The sequence below is a fragment of the Larus michahellis genome, chromosome 1 (genome assembly GCF_964199755.1).
Source record: "Larus michahellis chromosome 1, bLarMic1.1, whole genome shotgun sequence".
NCBI lineage: Eukaryota > Metazoa > Chordata > Aves > Charadriiformes > Laridae > Larus > Larus michahellis.
The window spans coordinates 10629322-10651908 of NC_133896.1; positions in this window are offsets into that span (position 1 = coordinate 10629322).

Consider the following 22587-nt stretch of genomic DNA (forward strand, 5'->3'; position numbering starts at 1 on the left):
GGTATAAACCACAAATGAGTCACAAATTAATTAACTCTTCAAATGACAACATGATGCCAAGAGTGGAAATAGTCAAGATGATACAGATTTCGATGCCACCAAGAAAACATACAAGGGATTCATCAGCCACAAAGAGGTTCATGTTGACCTTCAACTCCTAATCAGGAAACAGTATTTAACTTAGCGTGAATTCATAGCCTGGATAACAGAGATTTGCTAGGTTTGCTGTGTTAACAAACACAGCAATCAGTGCTCACCCAGTGTTTTCCAAACAGGTTGTGTGTGAGAGATCTCACTGTTTCTGGAGATCTGCGAGCTTTGCTGTGCTCCTCTGGCAACGGGGACTGTCCTGGTGTTTGAAAGGAGCCCGTGGGCACACTGTCAGCAACCAGAGTATAAGGAAAATAGGGTTTCACCTTATGTTGGTATAACGGCAGATAAATCTTTCCGTCAGCCAGTTGTGTTAAGGAAATCAATTTACCTGAGGGTTTTTGCACTTTGTTTAGCTAGATTGCCTGTCTAAGAGATGGGACCAGACACTGTGTGCAGCCTTGCATGAATTCATGTAGTTGCAAACTTTGTTCTGATACGGGAGACTGGGTAAGTTCACTTTTCTGTGACAGTTTAATGGAACTTAGTTGCAGTTAGGATCCTTGCTTGTTTACAGTTATATGGAAAGCGCTAGCACTGAAGGCTGTGTCAGAGAGAACATACACAGAATAAGCATCTCTGATTTATACTTAATCCCCTATACAATCCTTGCTGGTATCCTTGGTGGAAAACTTAAAACATCACTGAAATCCTTTTCTGATGAATTGTGGAGTCCACTTATTTTCAACAGTAATGGGAGTTATATTTTACTTTTTTCTGATTCATTTGCTAGTATCTAGTGCTAAATGTACCATTAATGGACTATTAGAAAGGAATAACAGCATCTCAGCCTGATGGAACAAATGTAGCTTTGTGTCTCATTCTCTGAGATTTCAGGTGGAAATCATGTAATATGCAAATCATGATTCCTAATGTAATACAAGAGTGTGTATTTTTAGCTCCCCATCCCTTTAGTGGTTACAAGTGGAGAATTGCATTAAATTTTTATTTACCTTTTAAATTTAAATTTCTAGCTCACACCTTGCAACTTTCATGGTTGCAACGCCTGTGAGAATTCAGAACTACAAAGTCTTGTTCAAAGAGTGCTATGACATCTATGGAAGAAGAGAAAGAGTGATAATGCATTTTGGAAGGATACGCACAAGTGTGCTCGTACACAGACAATGTTATTTAAAATGCTTCTTTGTATATTTGGGGGGCATTGTCTGCTTCTTTTCATTATGAGTTTGATGTATTTTGTATGTGCATGAAGTGGTCAGATTATAAATATAATTAAGAAACATATTTGGCTGAATTAATCTGTGTTATTTCTCATAATTTCCTTTCACCAGACAACGTGAGTATGTGCAAATCACTAGTCACACGTTGTTATTTACAGATGCCCTTCACCGTGCATTTTATGAGCAGAGATCTCAGATCAGGACAGAGGGATGTTAGTATACACTTGCCAAGTGGGAAACTGTGGCACAGGGTAATGAGTAGATTTAGTCTGTTAATGTCAGGTAGATTTTGGAAAGCTAGGATTAGATCCGCATCTGCTGCATTAATGTATTTCAAGAGTGGAACATGGTCGCTTAAACCCAGAAGATTCTAACTGATGGAAATTCACTGAGAAACGACAAGGGACAAGCCAGACTGCTGTTGGGACATCAAGCTAGGAGAGTGCTAGCCTACTGTGAAATTCCTGGCTTGTATATCTCAAAATAGGCTTTTAGGATCTACAGAACTTTTCTGTAGCATAAAACAGACCTCTTGATGTAGGCAAGAGAGAAAAATAGTTGCCACCCATCCAGGTGCCTGAACAACAGAGTTAACAGTTATATATTCAAAAGTGCTTAGATTAACATGACATAGTTATAGAATTTCTCTTGTTCTTTTATTTTCTTTTAATTTTGGGGGAAAGAATCAATTTTTTTTCCCCTAAAAAAGCAGTCTGTTAGTTTCCCTTTTTAAAAAGTTTATTAATCTCTTTAGTCAACCTTGGAGCAGTGAAGCTGGAGTTATTTATGCAACTTTATGTCTCTGAGTCCAGAAGGCACAAATGCCTCTGAAAGCTGCACTGTCCAGATAAGAGACACTGAAAGTGAGTTTTTCTACATCTGTAACCTAGCAAGATGTCTGCAATTCCTATCAGCCCTGGAATCCTGTTCAGTTCACCAAATTACTGCTTTTAAAGGAGGATTCACGTCCAGTTAACACAAGTATTTATCATAAATGAAGCCATGATTGACAAGTCTTTCCTTTGGGTAATATTTACTTTCCCCACTAGTAATGAGCATTTTTTTTCAATTTTAATTTTTTAAGGAAATAAAATATCTGACTATCACTATAAACAGAAAAATGGCAGAGCTAGCTATGTCAAATAAAGCTACCAGTCGCTATGAGTTAATCAACATTTCACAGTGATAAATGTATTTCTAAACAAATTTACCAAACATCAACCTAATCCATCACTGTAATCCCATTTCACAAAACAACTTTGCCCCTTTGAGAGATGACTCTTATCTAATCTTGAACCAGGAAATATATTGTTAAACCTTTGCTCATATGTGCTCACAGTTTGCTGAAGTGAGAAGTGCTATGTAGCAGGACTGAGCATGGTTGAATGTAATTTGAGCATGGGAGCCTTAGCTGCCCGGTTCCTAGATTCCACGAGACTTTTATCCATATCTAGAAAGAGCAGATTTAACTGCAGGAAGAGAAGCCTGGCTCCATTAATTGTTTGGTGAGTCACAGATCCTGTTTCAGAACGTCTGTGGGCTGAAGAGCCATTGTGAATAACTTGTTTCAGTAGACTTCCCCAATTGCAACACCCAGAAAACTCCATTGAGACAAAACACCTCTTTACTTGTGATATCAGGTAATTCAACTGCAGAGTTTCATGCCTTTGAGAGTGTTTTTGCACATCTTTGAAAAGCTGCATTTTAAGAAGCGTAGTCTGGGATTACCTTTAATGTGAGTGCATTTGTATATAAACTGTGAGCTCTCGGAACATCTCTAGTCAGTTTGAAATTCAGCATATCCAACAAAATCACACATATAGCCCATGATGACTTTATCTCACTCTGAAGAATCACACTCGCCCAGTTCCCTCAACATGGTTTTCAAACATATCTGTGAAGGCACATAACAACGTCCATCATCATCATCCTCACCATCATCATCATAAGCCTCAAAAGCTGTAGCTCGCTGTCTTCTCCTCTTCCCAATAATGAGAGATGAAATTTGCAGACCAATGGGCATAATTAATGCACCATGAGCATTTTCTGCTTTTTAATTTGCTAAATGCATTAAAAAGTGTTATTAATAATTAGAATTTGAAGAATGCACTGTGGACCTTGTTAAATGAAGGTAATGGAAATATTCCACCTGTAGCTTTAACTCAGGCATACAGATCATTACTATTAAATTTACTACATTTTCTTCTGCTTAAACGTGTTACTTTTACTACATTATTATATTGCAGTCATTAAAAATAATGAATATTTTATTGTGCTTTTTATGTTCAAAAGTTGTTTAGTTTCACAACAGCCACCAGAGGGATGAGAATACTTTTTAGTGTCTCTCACTCCGTTGTTTACAGGAGCAGAAAAGGCCTGTGGCCAGACAAAGCTCCCCCTCGATACAATGCGGTGTCGCGCTGCAGCGATGTACAGAGCAGCGCCAGGCGAATGGGCAAGTTAAACCAACACAGTGCGATGCCACGCAGAGATGCCAGCTTGTGCTCCAAACGCAGTGCGTAAGGGCATGTTTGTACTAACCAACACTGTTTTCAGACAGTGGCAGTTTAGTGTGCATCGACACATCCTGCTCAGTCTTTCCTTCTACAGGGTAGAAACTTTTGGAAGAGGGTAAAAGTGAAAAATCAGAGGTTAGTAAGTCTATCAAGGAATATAAAGCCTCTTTAAGGCCATTCGTGGCCTTGTCAGACTGTTGAGAGTGCAGTCCATATTAATATTTAAAGCATAAGAGCCTGTGGTTGTTCAGGCTTCTTTGGTTTAATTCTACTTTTTGGGGGGAGAGGAGGGAAGGTGTTGCGTTTATTTTTTCTTTTTTTCTCCCTTGTAATTGTTGGAGAAAAATAGATATTTTTAGATTGCAATCTATCAGGTCCTTTTTAGATGTGTTCAGTAGGATGAGATGATCCATCAGATTCATCAGATTAATTCTACCATGATGCTTTAAGGTAATCAGAAAGTCCATTTCAAGCTAATTTTTGTCTAAGAGTAAATAGTCCAAAACATCAGAGCTATCAATATAGCTGAAAATATGGTAACTAATTCTAAGCAGTTTTGTCTCGGAGAGTTGACAAATAAAGACAGTGGGGAGGATGAAGTTGATAGCATTCAATAAGAAATAAATATGTACTGGGGAATGGTTTTGGAAGGAGGGGATTTGGAGGGAGGGGGTTTGTTTTTTTTTTTCTTTCCTTTTAAAAAGCAGAAATCATTACATGATGTACTCTCATTTATTCAGAGGTCATTTTTCATTAGAAACTAATTTTATTAAGAAATTATTATTTAGATTTGCTTGGAAAGTAGGGGAATTAGATGCTCACTCACTTTTATACCACATCTCTGTGAAAAAAGCTATTCATAAACCTGAAGTGCAACTTCCAAAGAATACCTGCCTTTCTATCTTCCTGACTTTTAATCATCTTGAAAAAGAGCAGAGATTTTTTTCACATCTAAAAAACATAGAATTTTTTTTTATGTGCACTGACCTTTTAAGAGTGTGCACATGGTAAAAATTACTTCAACCTCCAGAATATAAAATATTCTCTTGAAATTATGAATGTTCCAGCTTAGAACATTACCATTTCTGTTCTGCACTCTGGCTTTTTGACTGTTTTTCGCACCTTTGTGGCATTGTTTTGTGAATTCCATTAAATGTTACACCAGGCACACAGAGCTGTGAGCTGGCAGGTGAATATTCAGTTGTGAGTTATTTATATTCGTGTGGGGTTAGTGGCTATAATGATTTGAGAACTGCTTACCCACAGAAGCTTTTAGAAAAGATCTTGAACTGTGATTTGTTATCATAGTTCCTGTGCCTGGGTGGATTATGAATTGTGGGGAAATTTCTCATTTCTTAAAGAATATGCTCCAGAAAAGCAGAAACACCTCTTTTAGCTTTTGGGAAAAAAAAAAATAATAAAAAATCATCATGTTTCCTATCTCATCTATCCTTTTCAAGGCACTTTAAATGCACAAATTAGGGAACTGCACAGTAGAAGAAACTGTTGCAAGGGTGTTTTTTCTGGGGCTTCTTCGGTGCTTCCTGGCTTGTTAATATGGTCGCCTGCTGTGTCTTTGGTGGTGAACAGTCAGTTTGAGCTAAAGCCCTCCCAGTCCTCTTCTGTAGCTGCCAATGGGGCTGAAGCTGCCAAGACAATTGCCACTTCTACAGCTTGTGTCAGGGAGCACGGCCCAGTAGAGATTACTGTCACCTCTGGATGTTTTCAGTGTGTTCAAAGTCAACCCTGCTCTGATCCAGGGCATTAGACAACACGTGGATTGTGCAGTCTTGTAAGGGTCATTGCAAAAGCTATATGGTAAGAGCAAACAGTGCTGGGTTAGAGGATGCATTGGTGGGAGAGGGTTGGATGTAGGATGACTGGTAGGGAAGCGGACGGGAGATGTCGGGAACAATTTCTCATTCACAAAGACTACTTGCAATTCACCGCATTTCATAGAATCACAGAATCATAGGGTTGGAAGGGACCTCTGGAGATCATCTAGTCCAAACCCCCTGCCAGAGCAGGGTCACCCAGAACAGGTTGCACAGGAACGCGTCCAGGTGGGTTTTGAACGTCTCCAGAGTTGGAGACTCCACCACCTCTCTGGGCAGCCTGTGCCAGGGCTCTGCCACCCTCAAAGGAAAGAAGTTCCTCCTCATGTTTAGGTGGAACTTCCTATGCTCAAGCTTGTGCCCATTACCTCTTGTCCTGTCCCCGGGCACCACTGAAAAGAGCCTGGCCCCATCCTCCTGACACCTACCCTTTAAGTATTTATAAGTGTTGATAAGGTCCCCCCTCAGCCGTCATTTTCCAGACTGAAGAGACCCTCAGTCTTTCTTCATAAGAAAGGTGTTCGAGTCCCCTAATCATCTTGGTAGCTCTCTGCTGCACCTTCTCCAGCAGTTCCCTGTCCCTCTTGAACCGCGGAGCCCAGAACTGGACACAGGACTCCAGGTGTGGCCTCACCAAGGCAGAGTAGAGGGGGAGGATGACCTCCCTCGACCTGCTGGCCACACTCTTCTTGATGCACCCCAGGATGCCATTGGCCTTTTTGGCCACAAGGGCACATTGCTCGCTCATGGTCATCCTGTTGTCCACCAGGACTCCCAGAGCGGGTGTCCAGCAGGTCAGCCCCCAATCTGTACTGGTACATGGGCTTATTCCTCCCCAGGTGCAGCACCCCACACTTGCCCTTGTTGAATTTCATAAGGTTCCTCTTTGCCCAGATCTCCAGCCTGTCCAGGTCTCTCTGTATGGCAGCACAGCCTTCTGCTGTGTCAGCCACCCCCCCCAGCTTTGTGTCATTGGCAAACTTGCTGAGGGTGCACTCTATCCCCTCGTCCAGGTCATTGATGAATATATTGAACAGGACTGGACCCAGTACTGACCCCTGCGGAACACCACTCGTCACTGACCTTCAACTAGACTCTGTGCCCCTAATCACTACCCTCTGAGCTCTGTCTTTCAACCAGTTATCTATCCACGTTACTGTCCATTCATCAAGCAGACTCTTCCTAAGCTTCCCTATGAGGATGCTGTGGGAGACCGTGTCAAATGCCTTGCTTAAGTCAAGGTAGACCACATCCACCGCCCTCCCCTCATCTATCCATCCAGTCATGCCATCATAGAAGGCTATCATATTAGTCAGACATGATTTCCCCTTGGTGAATCCATGCTGAGTACTTCTGATAGCTTCCTTTTCCTCCACATGCCTTGAGATGACGCCCAGAATGAGCTGTTCCATCATCTTTCCAGGGATGGAGGTGAGGCTGACTGGCCTGTAGTTCCCTGGCTCCTCCTTCTTGCCTTTTTTGAAGACTGGAGTGACTTTGGCTTTCCTCCAGTCCTCAGGCACCTTGCCTGTTCTCCAGGACCTTTCAAAGATAATGGAGAGCGGCCCAGCAATGACTTCCGCCAGCTCCCTCAGCACTCTCGGGTGCATCCCATCAGGGCCCATGGACTTGTGAATATCTAATTGACTTAATTGATCCCTCACTCAATCCTCCTGAACCCAAGGGAAGTCTTCGTCTTTCCCCGTTACTTCCCCCAATGCCTGGGACTCCTGAGGGTTGGTCCAAGCAGTAAAGACTGAAGCAAAGAAGGCATTCAGTAACTCCGCCTTCCCCACAACCTCCGTCACCATGGCTCCTGTTTTGTTCAACAGTGGGCCCACAACTTCTCTGGTCTTCCTTTTGCTTCCAATATACTTGTAGAAGCCCTTCCTGTTAAGCTTGACATCCCTAGCCAGGTTTAATTCCAAGGGGGTCTTGGCTTTCCTTGTTTCATCCCTGCACGCTCTGGCAGCATTCTTGTAATCCTCCCAAGGGGTCAGTCCCTTCTTCCACTTATTGTAAACCTCCTTCTTCCACTTGAGCTTTTTCAGAAGCTCCCTGCTCAACCATGCAGGTCTCCTGTGTCCCTTAGCTGATTTCTTTCTCTTAGGGATGCCCCGATCCTGAGCTTGGAGGAAGTGGTCTTTGAATATTAACCAACTTTCTTGAGCCCCTTTGCCTTCCAGAGCCCTAGCCCACGGGATCTCTCCAAGCAGTTTCTTGAAGACGTCAAAGTTAGCCCTCCTGAAATCCAAGGTTGTAATTTTACTTCTTGTTGTTTTGTGCGTAGTACCCATGATCCTGAACTCTGTCCTTTCATGATCACTACAACCTAGGGTGCCCCCAAACTTAACGTCCTCCACCAGCCCCTCTGTGTTTGTCAGTACCAGGTCCAGGAGTGCTCCTTGTCTTGTTGGCTCCTGTACCATCTGTGTCAAAAAGTTATCATCAATGCACTGGAGGAGCCTCCTGGACTGTGCATGCCTGGCTGTGTGGTCTTCCCAGCAGATATCGGGGTGATTGAAGTCCCCCATGAGAACCAAGGCCTGCGATTGCAAGGCTACCCTCAGCTGTCTGTAGGAAGCCTCATCAGCTTCCCCATCCTGATAAGGTGGCCTGTAATAAACACCCACAACAGTGTCCCTCATATTTGCCTGTCCCTTAATCCTTACCCATAAGCTCTCAACCCTCTCTTCATCCACCCCTAGTGAGAGCTCGATGCATTCCAAATGCTCTCTCACATAGAGTGCAATTCCACCACCACGCCTCGCTGGTCTGTCTTTCCTGAAAAGGACGTAGCCATCCATGACAGCATTCCAGTCACGTAAGCTGTCCCACCACGTCTCAGTAATTGCAATGAGATCGTGGCCCTGCAACCGCACACAGATCTCCAGCTCTTCCTGCTTATTCCCCATGCTGCGTGCATTGGTGTATAAGCATTTCAGAGAGGGAGTTGTGTGTGTAGTTTTGACCCTTGAGATGTGGTGTGCCTTCTGGCTTTCAGAAATACTGGCACACTGGCCCACGAGTGCTGAGCAACTATGCCCTGGCACCCCGCCAGCAAGCCCAGTACCGTCCCCACCCCACTTCAAATCTAGTTTAAAGCCCTTTGATATTGTACAATGCAGGAGAAGGAGGCAGGAGAAAAGTATTTGTTAGTAACTTCTGTATTTTGAATTTGCCCTCTTGGAAAGCTGGTTTCACAGATTTACAAGTAAGCAAATGGCACCATGGGGTCAGCAGGTGCCATATGCTCCACGGAGTTTTCAACTGCAAAGCAGTCTGCACAGAGGGCCACCATGACTGAAATTACACAAAGCCTTCAAAAAGAAATAAATCGTTAGTCTGATGGGAACCGAATACATGTGCAGACTACACTTTCAAAGGCTGCAGAGGAATCACGTTTAGCCCCTATTCTATTCAGGCTATAGGGGAAGTGGGTTTGCTTCCCTCTTGCTAGACGTAAGACTATAAACGGCTTTCAATGGTAGGAGAACTGAAAAACAGCCTGTGATCTCTTTCTGGTCCCATATTCAGTCCATCTCCTACCTAAGAATTGGGGGTTTTAAGCCACATAAAGTGAATGAAATAAAGCAATTAGTCTATTTTTATAACCATAAACTAAAGCCATGTTGTGGGAAATCTCTTCTTACCTGAAACTGAACCCTCCTGTCATCAGCACAGCAAAGGCTGTTCTCCCCACACAAGGTCTAGACAGGCAAATAGACCAAGGTCTGATTAATCGAGGACATAGTCAAGGCAGTGATTAATGCAGCACAGATGGTGTGTCATTTTTTAATGCATACAAGGCTTTTACCTCAAATAAGTAAAACTAACCTGCTGAATTTGCAATCAGTAGATATTTTGTAACAGACTTAAAGAACTTGCTTCTAACTTTGCTTTCTTTGTAGACAAAGTATTTTCTTTCTTTTAACAAGAGTTGGTTATCTCTTAACATGAAGAGTCTGGGGACACCCAATAACAGCCATTGGTACTGATTGTAACCCTAAGGAGAGGTTTATCTCTCATGTGTTCACTACTCTTGCTGTTCTGTTTTTTTTTCTGGTGTACCACACAGTGCTGCAGGAACAGAAAAAAAGGTCTTATTTTCTTGTGTTTTGTGTTACAAATATGAGACTTTACTGTAAGATGCACAATATAGAGATTATCAAATACATGGCAAAAGAAGAAACATTTCCAAGAGCATATTTCAGGCAATTGAGCTAGGTCTTTGTGGCAAAGCATCCAAGCTATTCCACAATATTGTGCAATGTACCAATTAATTTCCAGCTTCCTCTTTACTGACAGAAGCAGATAGCTACCATACAGATCTCCATGCTAAGCAATCTCTCCATATTTTGATTTATGCTACTCCAAGGATCAGATTTCTATTCAAAAGAAAACTGATTTTAAATCAGAGGCAGGATCTGATAGATGGAACTTCTTCACCACTACAAGCAATGTTTTGCTTTCCATTCGACCTGGAATTCTTTGGGACTTTCTAGCACAAGCAAATAGCGTAATCTCATCTAGGTTCCCTTTCCCATGAAAGTTTAGACCAGATGATCTCTCCAGGTCCCATCCAACCTGGGCTGCTCTGTGATTTTGTGATTCTGTGAACACCACAGTTCAATCAACTGCACCACATTTAATATCAGTTGAACACAAAGTAGAGCTATTTATGACTTTCTCTGGCTTCAGATTTGTGTGCCACTCAATTGTAAAATCTTTCGATTACTTGCTTCTCAAAGAGAGACATCATGCCTCAACACGGACAGTTGAAGAGAAAGCCCTAGGTGAAAACAATATGTTCTTTGGCACCATTTAATAGCCAGATTAACAATTAAAGGAGGCTTTTCTGATGTATGTTCTGCATATGTTTTTTGCATGTTTAATATCCTGTTTCTCCAGTTTCTTACCTCACTACGGAACTGGGTAGTGGGAAAAAAAAAGTGCATAAAGATTTATTTGTTGACTGAATGAAGTTGCAACCTTCAAAAAGATGGACTTAGAAGGAAATATTTCACAAAGATTAGTAACAACAATGGCAGCTGCTGAGAGATCCACACGATCCAGCTAGACCTTATCCACGTATCACTTTCTCACCCCTCTATGGGATTTAATTGGAGAGCTGCTCCTGACTTGCTAGCTCCACTGCTAATTCTTTTGAGTTCATAAGATGTCCAGAATAGAAAAAAACTCACCTCCTGGTAGGCCTGAGTCATAATGATGAAAAGCCAATACTGCTGGTAACCCTGGCATACCCGCATACTACAAAACTTGAAAGCAAGCCCTGTAGCTACTCCAATTATCAGAGCTTCCCAGGCATCAAACACCTGATGGCTCTGCCTAAGAATAGCATGAACAAGGCAGAATTGCATCATTAAAGAAGAACATTACTCTGAGTTGCGACTGCCTGCTTAGTGTGTAATGCAATTAAGTGAAGTTCACCAAACGGATGAACTGGATACATGACGATCAGATAAGGTGATGCCCATGTGGCATGCTGAAGGCTCATCAGTTTTCATGCAAGGGCTAAAAAAGAATGTTTTTTCCATGCAATTTTGATCCATGCTTAGCCCTGTCCTGCTTTTCTTCATCTTGTTTTTCCCCCAAAATGGGATTATTTTAGCTTTCCATCTTTATATTATTTGAAATTAAAAATAAAATCTTTATGGACTTCATAAAGTCCATAATTCCTTGAGTAATCTGGTGGCCCTCTAAGATGGGGTGACTGTGTTGATGGATAAGGGACAAGCAACTGATGTCATCCATCTTGACTTCTGCAAGGCCTTTGACAAGATCCCACACAAATCTTTATTGCTAAATTGGAGAGATATGGGTTTGATGGATGGATTATTTGACAGACAAGGAACTGGCTGGATTGTTGCATCCAGAGAGTTGCAGTCAGTGGCTCAGTATCCAAATGGAGATCAGTAACAATGGGTCTCCTCAGGGGACTGGTACTTTTCATTATGTTCATTAATGACAGACAGTGGGATTGAGTGCATTCTCAGCACGTGGGTGACACTAAGCTGAGTGGTGCAGTTGATTTGCTACAGGGAAGAGTTGCTACCCAGGGGGACCTTGAAAGTCTGCAGGAGTGGGCCCAATGTGAACCTCATGAAGTTCAAGGAGGTCAACTGCAAGGTCCTGTACCTGGGTCGGGGCAATTCCCAGTATCAGTACATACTGGGGGATGAATAGATTGAGATCAGTCCTGCAGAGGAGGACTTGCAGATATTGGTGGAAAAAAAGTCAATGTGAGCTACCCGTGTGCACTTGCAGCTCAGAAAGTCAACTGTATTCTTGTCTGCATCACAAGAAGCATGGCCAGCAGGTTAAGGGAAGTGATTCTGCTCCTCTACTCTGCTCTGGTGAGACGCCACCTAGAGTACTGTGTCCAGCTCTGGAGACCAGCACAAGAAAGACATGGACCTGTTCGAGTGGGACCAGAGGAGGGCCGTGACAATGACCAGAAGGCTGGAACACCTCTCCTGTGAAGAAAGACTGAGAGAGTTGGGGTTGTTCAGCCTGGAGAGGAGCAGGCTGCGGGGACACCTTATTGTGGGGTCTCAATCTATAAAAAGGGAGAAAGACTTTTTCCCAGGGCCTGTAGTGACATGACAAGGGATAATGATTTTAAACTGATAGAGGCTAGATTGAGATTGGGTATAGGGAAGAAATTATTTTTTTGGTGAGACACTGCAACAGGTTGTCCAGAGGAGTTGTGGCTGTCCCATCACTGGAAGTGTTCAAGAAGAGGTTGAAGCAAACTTTGAGGAACCTAATCTAGTGAAAGATGTCCCTGCCCATGGCAGAGGGGCTGATCTTTATTGGACACTTCCAACCTAAACCGTTCTGTGAGTCTATGATTGATTCATAGTCCTACTGTATGTGTAAGCCACATATATGGGTTGTGCTTGTAACAAAGATGGTACGAATGTGCTTTAGATAGTATGAGCTAAAGCTTTTAGAGTTAGAGGTTGCCTATCCATTTCTAATGAAGGTACAGTCAAAAGTTGTAATTGTATATATGAAGTCCCAGGGAACTGCTGAATTAACTGATAATTACTACACACAGTACAATAACCTTGCCTGCTATTTCTATTAGTACATTGACATTTTCATACACCTGCCATTTCTGTTTATATCATCAGTTTTAGACACTTTAAAGCCATCTGAAAAACTAGTCTATAAATTGGGTTTTCAGAGTGAAAGCTTGCATTCTGTTCCCAGAGAATGAAGTTTTTATACTAGGAGTTTTCTGCTTAGAATCTTCCATCTCTGCTATGACTATTCTCAAATCTTTTATTATCTCCACGAAGCTTTTCTTGCATCAGCAGTCTCTTGAGTTCCCATTACTTCTCCGCTGAAGAATTTTTTTGAATTACTGTATTGAAAAATGTCACTTAGATGCAAACACCATACTAGTCTCTTCACAGAAATCAGACTTTCTTCTTAGCAGAGAGTGACTGACTCTTCTTCAGATCAGGGGTTTAACTTGAGGAACTTAAAACCAATATTTTAGCACACTTGGCATGGTTAGCATTCTTAAAAGAGAAATACCAGCAACTGATTAGATTTACACAGCAATGTATCTGGACATGTACAAACACAAACGATGAACTAGTTTTGGAAAAACACATTGTGGATTCTGAAAGCTAGGTCATAGACTTATGTCTTCTTTATTAAATGATACCACGTGTTAATAGGATGCTTGTGTACATCATTTGGTATTTAACTAGGTTTCATGGCAAAAGAGAAAAAAGCCTTTAAATATCTATGAAATTATACAGAAAAAGAATGTGGACAAACACATTCAGAAAGAATCTGTTTACTGCATATTTTCTCCAGCGTTTCATTTCTGAAGCACAGCTTAATTCCTTTGGATATACCTGAGATAACTGGTGAAGATGCAATTATGTTGCTCAGCAAATAAGTACCGTATGTCCTACTTTCTGAAAAGAACTAAGAATGTCACTTTTACTACCTGACATTGCATACCAGGATAGCTGTAACGCATAACACACTTGCACCAGGTACACACATCAGAAAGAGGGGGCAAATGAGCAGCACAATTTATCAAGTGGAATTGAATTTTGTTCCCATTTCATTTCATAATCACATTCTCAGGTTGTGCAATTTTTGCCCTCCAACTACACTAGTCCTGGCTTACTTCCTCTACATACCCCTTTCAGCTGCATCTGAACAAGGGTTTGTGGGATTAGTAAAAGGGACCAAAACATAGAATTCAAGAACGGATACAACTGGGAAGGAGGCACAGGAGGGGCAAAAGACAATAGGAACAGAAAAAAACAAAAAAACCAAACAGAATGGACAGCTGATGCATAAACTGGTTTTACTATTGCAAAAAGCATCCATGACCATTTTACGTATTTCATTGCATCAGAAACAGTTTATTTTTAAAAAAAAATCCTAAATTTCTTTGAGAGCTATTTGTTTTCCAGAATTATTTCAATTATTTCCATGTGTTGCCCTCTGTTTATGAATTAGGTACATACCTTAGGCTATACAGTGACATAAACATGTGCAATGTACATACAAAATACACCTCTTAGCAAATAGTAGTGTGGAATATATGTGTTGTTTGCATAAATGTAAACATTTCATAAAAACTAAAGCGGTGGGAAACTCATTCATTCTGATTCTGACAACCAGAACTTACTTGGTATTCCCTCTAGCACAAACTAAGACTAAGTAATTATAAATTCTCTAAATAAGTAAAAGTATCTAACTCTTGATTGAACTGGCCTGGCTGCACTTATTGGTTCATTAACTGGAGACCCTAAATAGCTTCATTAAGAGATACAAAAACTCCAACAGCTGGGTAGCGGTAAATCCAGCAACTGAGAATTCAGAAAGCCTTCTGACATCCAGCCCCTTTACGCTCTATTTGTATAGCTAAGATGTAACAAACCTGAATAAGAATAAGATTGTACAGCTTTCAAATCAATTTTTGTCTTACAAATACTTAAAGACCTAAAGATGTTGCATGAAAACTTGTATTTGTATCAGTCAGGAATATCTGAAATTTATGAGCAATTAAACACAAAGGAATGTGTTTCCAGCTTGGACTGGAAGTAGAGGAAGACACAGGACTGAATTGTTCAGAACTAAAACTTTATACAGATATATTTTAAATACAATATACCACAAATCTAGGCTCAATAAATAGGGTACAGCTCTACCCTTACCCCACCAGATGAAAATCCACAAAATGGGACACTTGGTCTGCCAGTTTCCACCTCCTCTTACCAAAGTTCAAGGTCCTCTGGTCTGGTTCTTACACAGCCGGCTTCAAAATCTTTTACCTCTGACAACTGGTCTACTGCCATCTCACCTCCCCAGCAAAATAATTTATTGTCTTACAGTTATTTACAATCTGTTGCTAGGGCATGAAAAATGGTACTTGCAGCTGACAAACTCCAGGAACAGCTGGAATCCTTAGGTGATTTCAGGTTAAGTACTGTTTACTCTCTACTCTCACAACCAACCCAAATGCAGATATGTTTTGCAGCGCTTAAAATGTGAGCATGAATTGTGGGAAGGTACAAAAGGCCCCAGCTGGCATTCATATGAAGAGGGAGAAGTGTGAAATAGAAGTGCCAAAGAACAAGCTATAGCCATGTTCCTGCTGCCTCTATGAGATCTGCATTTGAGAGGCTCAAGATTAAGAAAAGACAGGATGGAGAGTTGGTACGTAAGTTACGAAACATACACATGGGTGAATTCTGATTCTAGAGTCCATTGAATGCAAAGCAGCATAAGATAGTGAAGTATCCTTTTAGAGAGTGCTGTAGAGGAGCCAGTGGTCAGCAGTTCATGAAGGTACCAACAAGGTAATAGCAGTGGGAGAGAAGTTCCTGGTGGCAGATGTAGGCTTTTGGCTGGAGGCTTTAGTTCTAAGCACAGCAATATGCAGACAGGCAGGCAGAAAGACAGAATCCACTCACATAAAGAGAAATGGTTTAGGCTGAAAAAAAGTGAAAGCTCGTCAAGCAATATGGAATCTCAAGAAAATATGTCAAGTTGTTTGGCACTTAATTTTTTTTAAAGAAGTTTTAGAACTGAACATGAATAAAGGAAAAAAAAAAGAAAAAAGAAAGAAAAATATTAGTTTGAGATCATTCACTTCTTAAGAGGATTCTTAGAAAAAAAGGATATTAACAGCAGTAAACAAAATTTAGGCAAGAGGGGATGTAAAAGCTAAACATAAAACATTCAGTTAAATGGAGAAATAGAAATAACCAGCTAGATTTAGACTATCTGTAGTGAAACTTTAACATGAATTTACTTTTTATATAATACTTCTATGTATTTCTGCTTTTAAAAAATTCTGGAAGAGGAAAATGCCCAGTTTTGAATAATACATATTTATGATAAATAATATATATTTATAAGAGATAAATACATATTTAATATGCTGCTTCAAAATATAATAGAAAGAAAATAATCATCATATTACTATAGTCCAATTATTTAGGAATAAGAGAGTATATTGTACCTGTGAAAGAGAGGGAGGTTTATGCTAAAAATAGAGTCAAGTAAGCCATCTCTGGCATATCATGTCACATGATCTTCATGAATTGAAATACCTGGTTGAATTAGAAAGAATGTAATAGCAGATTTATACATGGACTAAATAATAAAAGGATGACTCTGCTTTGAAAATGAAGAAAAACATTACAAAATTTATGAAGAAAAACAATGACAGAGTAAATCTTCAATTAACCCTCCATAATCAAAGTGGACATGTGGAACATGGTATATAAGCTGCACTTTAAAACACATTTGATAACTATTTATTGGAGTAGTTAGTGCATTCACAAGGCACCAACTGACTTTTACATCAATAGCATCCTGGTTCAGGACAGAAGACTGATGTGGCAATAACATATTCAGCAATTGCACATATGAGTAATGGAAGCCATACGGCAGTGAAATCTGACATCCTTGTGGAGATACACCTCCTTTAAAAGGCAAGTACATACATACAGGATGAAGAAAGTTAAAACAAAATAAAAAAGGCTGCTGAGAGTATTAAACTACTTCCAAGCAAAGATTGGTTAAAACTGTCTTATTAGATGCTTAAATTTAAAAATATACCACTAATCATAAGGAAAGAAACAAAATGTATGAGGAACATACACACACACAAATAAAGAACCATCATGGTTAAATGGCAAAGAAAATAAGTATTAGAAAGCAAAAGTCATCCGTCCAAAAAGTGAGGCTTTGTGAAATAAAAGAAAGGAGAGGATAAAATGTCAAGTTAAATATAAAACTACAATGAGATAGGATAGAATAAAAAAGAAAAAAAAATTTTGAGGAGAAACTTGCCAGAGGCATGAAAACTAATAATGAAAATTTTTGAATACATCAGAAGAAGGAAACCTGCTAGAGAATTCACATGGCTGATAGATGATAACCATAAAAGAAACATTCAAGGAAGATAAGGAAAACAGCTAAATCAAATTTTTGTGCTGTTCACTAAACAGGGGTTAGAGAGTTTCCTAAACAAGGTTCATACACATTCCTCATAGGATGAGCTGAAGAGCTGTGCCTAACAGAAGTGTCAGTACAAGAGATTTTGAAAGAAATGGGTACAAGGAAGAGTAGCAAATTTCCAGGATTGGATGACATTCACCCAAAAATCCTGAAGGGACAGAAATACGAAACTGATGATCTGCCACCTGTGTGGCAGGTGCAATTTGCTCCTCAAATCAGCATCTGTATTTTAGGAAAGCAAAGTGGTAATCCAGTGCTTATGAAACCAACCTTATTTTTAAGAAAGGCCATAGATTTCTGTATGGTCTGTTTAGAAAGAATTTCTATATAGTGAAGAGTATACAAGATATACCAAACATTATTATCTTTCATTTGAAAAAAAAAAGGAAAGAATCTGGTTTAATCTCTACAGTTCACAATTTGAGTTCTTGAAACTGTCACTGATAGAGTTCCACTGTGTTGTAAATGGAACGCCGAACCAAGATTTGTCTTCAGCAGTAGCAATGGTCATGCAAGCTCAAAGCACCTGTCCATCAACGACAAAATATACTAGGTCCCTAGCAACAGGTATGGCTTGGTAAATAAAGGAGGTACAAAAAAAAATTCCATTTCTTTCCCATCTTCTATAAGTTCAAAATTGCATAATGCTTTGAAATACAATACTTTATCCCTCTCTTTGAATTGCGAAGTTACCAGAAGTCAAAATGGGCAAAGAAGAAACTCATGCCTTTCAGTACAGTACTGCAAGCAAATAGATGTTTGGAAGGTGAAGTAAGGAAAATGAAATCTGTAGTCTTACATTTTTTTACATACATTGAGGGATTAGAAACTAATTAGTAACCTTAATGTGAAAGAATATACTCTTGAGTTATTATCACTGGAGCAGCTAGAACGAGGAAAGAGGAAGGGGGCGGACTTAGACTTGTGTTAAAATCATCACCTTAACAATTTTTCAGAAGTGAGGTGAAGAACAGCTGCCATAAAATGATGCCATAAGACTTTTCCTCATTCTACTTGGACTAAGGAATATCACAGAGCTTGAAGGAAAAGAAATATGTAACAAGACCAATATATGTAAGTAACTGTTTGAAGAAGATAATTCAAGGAAAACTTTATATATACAGAGACTTACATTTGCACATGTATAAATATAGAAATAAATATATAAATATAGTCTTATATGTAGCTATATAAAATATATGAAAAAAAATGTTTGTAGAGAGGGCTGCTAATAATTTTTGACAATGTATCTGAAGAAGACAGTAGTTTTTATGGATAACTCCAGAATATGTATTATTCTTATCAGCCAGTAAACAAAAAGCAAACCAATAAACAGAACTCTTATTAGTTTAAATCAATCTGAATGTGAAAAACATGCATTAGGTTGTATGTTCTGGGCTGAGGATAGTTCTTTTGTATGAAAGCCATGATTATGATAAATGGAAATTTTTAAAATTTGCTTTTAATTCAAAAAAACCCAACAACCTCTGCATTGAAAGTTATAAATGACATATAAAATATTGGGTTGTTCCATTGTCTATACTCTGTCCCAAAATTTTCAAAAATATCTTAGAAGCTACTGCTGCAAAGAAGCAATGTCCTGACAGTATTTATTTTTTTTTTTTTAAATCTGCTATCATACACCAAAAGGTAGCAAGAACCCTAGAAGCTTGGTAACTAACCAGCAAAAATAAACCTAATGGTCTTGAAACTTTTGCTCAGAATGAAGATGCAAGGTAGGATATCTGTTCCAAACTCTGGCAGTGATCCATAGTGTGCAACTGTTGAGGCACATTTACTTGGAGTCATTATTAATGAGTGGAAATGCTAAGATTCATGTGCAAGGATGTGATTAGATATGAACACTATAGTTCCCCTAAATGAGTGAAAAACTCTTCCACTCCAGGTGGGAGTCCCTGCCTTGTGGATGAGGAACAGTGACACACATGTTCTGTGGATTATCTGGCCTCCCTCTGATCATCTCTCAAAAAGCCTGTGGAACATGGAAAGATGTTGCCTTTACCATGCTGCTTCCTCCTCTGCCTCTTTAAATTTACCGTTCATAGGGATGAGTATCTGAACTTCAAGCCTGGAAGTGGTTCAAATTCAAGTATCCAAATGCAGGTACTCTTGTTGGAAGACAAAAAGCTAAACCCAACCATTTCAGAGGGAAAAAAAAATGAATAATAAAGGGCTTGAGAGAAGATATACTCTGCCTGAGGCATAGAGGTACACATTTTAGGTGCATAATGCTGTGTTCAGGACTCATGTCCTAGCAGATCTTTGAGTCAAAGAATTAACATCAATTCTTTTTCAAAACCACCATGCTGCAACAAAACATAAATATTCATTGCCATCTCTCTCCGCAATTAGAAAGGAATCCATCTTAGCTCGGGTTCCTGAAAACGCCAAACTCCTTGTCAGGTAGACAGACTTTATTCCCTCTGTACAAACTGCAGGGAGGCATACTTAATCCTTGAATTGGAAATCACTGCACCAGTGATCATAGTAATAAACTTATTTCTCAGTTCACTTACCTCTGTGCCTGGCTGAGCTTGACTGGACTGGAGGATTTTTGCCAAACAAGTCTTTGAAGCTTCTCCATTTAGGTCAAGGTAAAAAAAAAATAATCAAAAATAATAATAAAAAAAGGCATGTTAAGAAGCTCTCCTGACATTCCTTATTATACTAATGAGCAGTTTAGTCCCTTTTGCTATGAGTTAGTCATTTCCCCAGGTGAGTGATGGAGAGTAAGGGCAACTTGCCTTCCCAGGTAAGCAGTAAAATAGGGGAAGTTATTTCATGCTTTACAGATGCCTCATCTGACACTTGACCAAGGCCTACTTGCCGACTCGTCAGCTCCCCAGTGTTGGGGCGTTTTCTGACAACCATAAAAATGGAATAGATGGTGACTTCTTGACCAATGTAACAATGCATCTGTCTTTGGGGTCAGGTCTTAGGCTATGCTCTTCTCTTCTCCATGTCCCACTTGCTGTATTGTCCGTTCAGTTGGCGCCTGGCTTCCTTTGCTTAGGCACCTAACGCTCTGCTCCCACCGAGAGCCCTTGCAGGATATAGATGTCTTTGGCAAGGCTAGGACTTAGCTACCACGGTGTAATGTATGGCCTGCAGTTCTGATACTCCAAGCATCCATGGTTCCCACCCAGGACCTATACCCGGTTTATTTGAAAGGCATTGAATAGGACTGGCGTGTGCCCCTGTCATACAGAGATGTTGCCATGGCACATATGCAGAACTGTGAACTAAAATGTGTACAGTTTGTTACAGTCTGGTATAGTCTGTTCCTCACATACCTATATGTGAACTAACTAAATGTAAAACAAATAAAAATAAAAATAAAATAAAATATGTCTGTACTTTGTATTTTCTGTGTCTTGAGAAATACAGTGAAAAGAATCACTATAGCCTTTATTATGCACTCAGAGGCCAGAACATCAAAGAAATAAAAAATTCTCATGTTGGAGTTGTGTTCAAATAGTACTCAATTTAAGGCATCAGGAACAACTGGTAAAAGCATAAAACATAATATTGAATAATTGCGTATTGTTCATTTGGTGCCCTGAATAAGGCAGGAATCCTATTGGAAGAGCTCTGATTTCCTTTTGTTACAGATTACATAGAGTTCATATACATTAAAGGATCGAATTAAAGCTACAAAGATAATTAATTGTGATGTTTCTTAACTTTGGAATTATTTATTTGTCAGACTTTACTACTATTTTTTTTATTAATATTTTTTATTTACTTACATACAATGTGTGATCTAGTGCAACTCTCTATCTCTGCTAGAGGTGCCTTTGAGAATGGATTTTAAGCCATTGATTTTTCAGATTGATGTGACTGAGTTTTTTTCACTGTGAGTTCTATTTGATTGCTTGTAGTGATAATAATAAAAAAATAACAACAATAACAACAATAGAATATGAATGTTAACAAGCAAGCTGTGAGAATAATTCAAAGTATCTGTGGAGAATCTAGATGCACCTAAAACTATACACAGCCATCTGACAGTCAGAGATTTAGTTCCCATAGTTTTCTTCTATATTCAGTGTAGAGAACAGTGTAGAGTCTCTTGGATCTTGGCAAAAAGATTCTCATCCTCAGAATCAAGTTCATGACGGGTTAAACAGTTATAACAAAATCAGTCATACAAGTGCTAACTTTTACGTACAAATGTTAACTTGTACATTAAAAAGCAGCACAAATGAATGCGTAAAATATACGATCTCTCCTTAATGAGGAAAAATCCCTGTCTGCATATGTGCACTGTCATCCTACACTGCTCATCATAATCTTCCTTTTGATTTTTGGGGAGGGGAAAGTTGTATTTTATTGGATCAGATTTGGAACAGAAATTCAGCTTTCACCTTCTAAGGCAATGTTGATTTTGGAAATGCTTCAAAGTATTTAAACTGGTAACTTCATTTTATCACATCATAGCAAGGCTTATGATATGTCATTAGTACTTTCAAGATACAGAGGAAAAGGCAAAGTCACTCTCTCTTTCTAAAAAAAAGCTTAATGAAAAGCTTAAATACATATAAATAGTATTTTTTTAGCTGTTCCTGATAATCTGGGGACATTTCCCAGAAGGTGTCACTTTATCTCAAATATATTCCATGAGCTGTGAGCACGAGCTAATAAGTCATCATGTGACAGGAAAAGATAGATAGAAACTAAAGAGTATTTAACCTGCTCCTTTTTATTAAGTTATTTGTTACCTTGGACAAATAGTATAGCACAGTGGGATCTCAGTCCTAATTTCATGTCCCTGTTGTCTCCAATACACATGGTTCGGTGTGTAATTTGAAAAGGTTTTCCTTTTTTAAATTTTTATTTTATTGTATTTTTTTCTTGCGCCTTTGAGCAGCGTGTGGAAGGGGCCAGACTGTCAGGGAGCAGCAAGGGAATGGGACGTGCCACCTTTTCCAGCAGGACAGTGGCTTCACCAGCCATGGCCAGCCTGAGAGAGGTGAGCAGCAGAGGTTGGGGATGGCAGCCAAGCTCAGCCCAGAGTCCAGATGATTAGACAAGTCTATAGCAATGAGGCAAGTCCAAGCTCTGGCTGGGGAGTCAAGCTTCTGGACCAGGATCAAGCTCAGCAAGTCCAAGGCACGTTTGCAGCATTGCTCAAGCAAGGACCAGGCAAGGGCCTGAGCTTAAATGCAGCTCCTGAGCAAAGGGCAGAAGAACCTCATTCTTAAAGAAGTCGGCAAAGTTACATGGCTGCACCGTATCAGAGCTGGCCTCCAACACCAGCAACCAAAGCTCTGGCAGGGGGAAGGGTGCAGAGATGCTCACTGCACTCACGTCCCTGACGCAGGCTTTGCTATACAGGTCACTGGCTTTAAT